This window comes from Pararge aegeria, chromosome 11 (assembly GCF_905163445.1).
Source record: "Pararge aegeria chromosome 11, ilParAegt1.1, whole genome shotgun sequence".
NCBI classification, from domain to species: Eukaryota; Metazoa; Arthropoda; class Insecta; order Lepidoptera; family Nymphalidae; genus Pararge; species Pararge aegeria.
The window spans coordinates 4,837,468-4,842,287 of record NC_053190.1 but is presented as its reverse complement, the minus strand read 5'-3'; positions in this window follow the sequence as shown (position 1 = coordinate 4,842,287).

The window sequence follows — 4,820 nt, the reverse complement described above, 5'->3', positions numbered from 1 at the left end:
TTTGTCTTTCACTTGAACATGTATTCCTGCGATTACCTCAACGCGTTGACTGACAACGACCGACATAAATAAACAGCATGTAATTATTGTTATCAACTAACCGTCCGCGACTTCGTCCACGCATTTATTTGTTTTTTCCAAGAACTTTTGTTGACTTCCTGCCTGGCTCAGCGCTGGTTTTAAATGGGCGGTCCCAGGTTCTATCTTAGGTAGGGGCAATTTGTGAATTAATAATTTTAGTTTTTTTTATGGTAGCCGATTGGAGCAATGGGCTTATAAAATGTTTGTGTGATGAACATGAATGTTTTTCGGTGTCTGGGTGTTTATCTGTAAATTATAAGTATTTATGCATATTATTCACAAATATTCATCAGTTACTAAGTACCCATAACACAAGTTACTCTTACTTTGGGGTTGGAAGCAGATGCGTGTATTGTCGTAATATATATATATTTATTTATTTATTATTCTCTGTCTGGGCTGGTCATAAAGACGTGCCGCGCTAAGCTATTTAGCGCTCCAGTAAGATGTCGTGTGAAACTGATTAGTGTTATGGGTTTTAATAAAACTGCCATACCCCTAAAAGGTTATATATAGGTTTAAGTAATGAAATATTTATTTTATGGGTATATGTATGTATGCTATTTTATGTACCTGTTTTTATCTTCGCTATTGGTTGCCTGGAAGAAATCGCGATAAGGCCGCCAAATTGTATATGTTGTTTTGTTATACTTTTGTTTTTTTTTCTATTTACTTTTTGTAATGTACGATAAAAGTATATTCATTCATTTATTCAAGGTTAGCCCTTTACCATCTAACACTACATCGTGACTTACCAGTAGGTGAGATTACAGTCGGGGGCATAATTTTTGTGAAACAAAAAAAATGTTAGCGAAATTTAGCCGATCAAAAGCCTATCAAAATAACATGCTCATTGCCAGACAAACTTTTGATATAATTCTGGTTGATTGCGTTATATCTTCCGAATATATTAATATCTTACTTAAAAACAGCAATTATGATACCTATACTTACGTCACGTATGTCACGTTTATTTACAAAGGCCCCTGAATGCAGCTGCAATACGTGTCAACGGCCTTAAACGGTTGCTATCACGTGTTATCACTGCCACCTTGGTCAAGTATGCAAAGCTATGGAAGAATTCTCAATACCAGCCTGGACTTTTGAAATTACCGTAAACCATCCTCATATATTTCTGACTTACAAACACAGGCATATACACACACGACCACACACACGCACATACGTACGCACACGCACGCACGCCTTTACACTGCCAAACACAGTCGTATGTGTCGTTTAAACTTTTTTTTTTTATACACACACTATTCTTGGGAATCAATTCTAACTAAGCAGCAATGCGAGTGCATTTGCAGCTATAAAAAGTAGCTGCAAGTCTTGCTTGGATTCATTATAATATCGTCTACCGCCAAACAGGTTTCGTTGCCATCTTGTTATTGGTTCGTAAATAAGGGTTTATTTGTGCATTTCTTTGAATTTCAAGGAAACCAATCCACCGATCAGTTTGAGGTCCTGTCAAATCAATTTATTTTTAAAGATTTGCCCTAAGAACATAATATTCATTGGTCATAGGAATTTCCCCTGTGTTTGCCAAAACCATTGATTTAATATGTTACTATCGTAACTGTAGGATCACTGGCAATCACTATATTTTATCACTTTTTTACATATCATATTCTCGAGAATACTACCACTAGTGTGGGACATTAATTTTATGATAAAAATTACACGCATACAAAAGTGCATACATATTTATAGTATCGTAGATAACTGCATTGCATATCTCTTTTCCGGACTGCGCAGGGCAAATAAATAATAACGCTGACCTTGTTACGCTACTGTGTACCTACATAAATATACAAAATAATTCATCACCAATAAACAAGGTGGTGTCAAATCCCGTGCTTGCAGAGAACGTTAAGCAGTCTGTCTCGGTTATAATCACTAGCTTGTGATAATAGCGGCTAAGTCCCACCAACTCGTATTGGGGCGGCGTGCTGGGTAAACAAATCCCCCTCTCCTATGAGAGACACCCAGCTGTAGGACTTTAATAGTTTGAGGGTGTGAGGATAAATACAAAGGTTTAGATATATTTAGATAAGATACAAAGATTGGAAATAACTTTGTTGCACATACTACCTTGCATCCTGGACATGAGATTTAATCCAAAATTTAATCCAAGAAAGAATCCCACGAAGTTCTTAAACGCGGCCGCGGGATTTTATAATCTTTAATACCTAGTACCTACGTAGTAGTTCAGTGACAGAGCTCGTCCAGGGAAGTACTATCGCCATTCCTATTTCTGTCGCCAGCAGCTATGCATGGTCAGCAGCAGTGCTATGGTCAGGTTTGTAGGGCCTAATAAACATGTTTACCGGTATGCGGCCGCAGTGCTAACGGTTAAGTATCTATAATACCGTATATTATATAATACCATATGTCGTATATTATACCGTATAAACTTCTGGAGTGAGCTCGGCTGCCTGGAGTGAACCAGCGGGGAGCTGGACGTTCGTACGTACAACGGAACGTTCCGGCCGACCAAGTACGGAGACAAGCCCAGGGAAAGAAGAAAAAGATACCGTATATTATACGTAAGTAAGGCATCGGCTTTCCTAAATATTCATTTATTTAAACTCTTTATTTGTTAACGCAGTTAGGAAAATAAAAAACGAATAGAGAGAAACACAAAGACTGGAGTAGAATACAAAAGGCGGCCTTATCGCTTAGAAGCGACCTCTGCTTGGCAACCGTAGGATTTGGCCAACATGAGCGAGAACAAATAGGTGGTGAAAAACATTGGATAGAAGCAGGCGTTACTTTGCAGAATTCCATGATATATTTTGAAAATTACGCTTAATTTGCCATACTTTGCTATACTCCGCGAAAAGCAGTAGAATCTGTATTGGGCAATTAATAAATCCTTCAATCTTTATACTTCACACCAAACAGATCTTCGGCAATTTACCCTCTACGCACGATTCAATCTTAAACCGGAGCATTCTCAGGAGATGTTGATTTTACAATGAATAATTGTTAAGACTGAGCATCCTGAGTGTACGCTTGATTGCTTTATGTTGATTGGTAATCATTACGTATGCTCCTTCTTTTTACATTTAGAAAATATTCTTGTATTTCGTCCAATGTTATGGGCAAGATCTACCAAACCGCTCTTTAATTGCTTCGCCTCCACCTACGTCCTAAAGCGCCTGCTAAGTGCGATGGCGAACACGAGCGGTCAATCAACCCAATCAACACAAGAAAAGTTCCACGCTGTACGGTGATAGCCTAGTGGCTAAGTCAAACGCTCAAGGAGATGTTCACTTAACAATTATTAATTGTAAAGTCAACATCTCCTGAAAATGCTCCGGTTTAAGAGCGAAACGTGCATAGGCGATGTACAAGTCTCATTAAGTTTCGTGGAGACCGTTTTCGAGCGACACGCACCACCAACTTTTCGGAGTTATGTGGGTTTTCAATTTAAGCAATTACAGGTTAAAGAATCATTTATTTCTCTTAAAAAATAATTTTACATATTCGCTTACAGAGAAATCATATTGCTCTAATATTATTTGATTGCAATCATATTAAACTTATTATTAGATATACATATAAAAATATTAAAAATCTACCATCAGAATCTCCTATATCCGAAGTCGTTGCCATAGTGTAACTATATGCGGTATAACAATTGAGATTGTATGCGATTTTTTAGTTTGCATATAAAAAATTGTAAACGACTTCGCATTTCTCACTTCTGTGGGTAATTGGTTGTAGAATAATTTAATAATTTAAATATCACTGGCTTTAAACGGTGAAGGATAACATCGTAAGAAAACCAGCATGCCAGAGAGTTCTCCATGATCTCAACGGTGTGTGAAGTCACTTGGCCAGCGGGCAGCGTGGTATTACGGCCTAAACCCTTCTCAATCTGAGAAGAGACCCTGTAATGGGCCGGTAATGATGATAAATACCTAAAACTCTAACACACTTGAGTCATACACATAGTGGTGTTTGTGAGTCAGGTCATTCGACCTTGCTAGGAGCAAGCGGTTGACTTTGAAACACAATCGCCTCGAGCACATTACAACAACCAATCGGAATCCCACATTAAAATTCTTCGCAACATTTGAAGAGAAAAAAAGCAACTTGTGCTTTTTCGAAAAAGTATTTAACGGCCGTATCCAGAATGCAAGCTATCTTCAATAGTCTAGAACCGTCTTCTGCTGGGCTAACGGGCTCTCCCAATGGCGCAGGTGGTGGTCAGCACCACGCGTGGCAAACGGGCTCGTAGTCGATGGTAGTCATAGCAACTAGCTCAAAGGACGCTACTGCTGTTGCATTTCCTTATAGTACGAGATCCCGCTGCAAAATCACTACGTTCATTAAGTAGTGAGTCAAACAAACATTTTTACATACTTTTATGAATAGGAGAATACACTGATAACACCGCAGTCAGTCAAAAGTGGCCGCAAGTAATTTTAATTAAATTAATGTTAATTAATATTCAAAAAAAAATTTCGTTCACCTCTCTTTGAAATAAAATATCATCCACATCATAATAATGCATGTAAAGAATTCTAAAATCCATAGGTGCCGTTGCATACTCGGCCGCAACAACCTCGTTCTCAGCCGGCGGCTCAAACAATAGTAGGAACGACTTTACATTTACTCCAAAATTATAATTATGTACCTAATGAATATTAATAAATAAATAATATCAACAGCGTTGTGTATAACGAGCTCCAAAACGTGGTTATAATATAATAATAACTCAG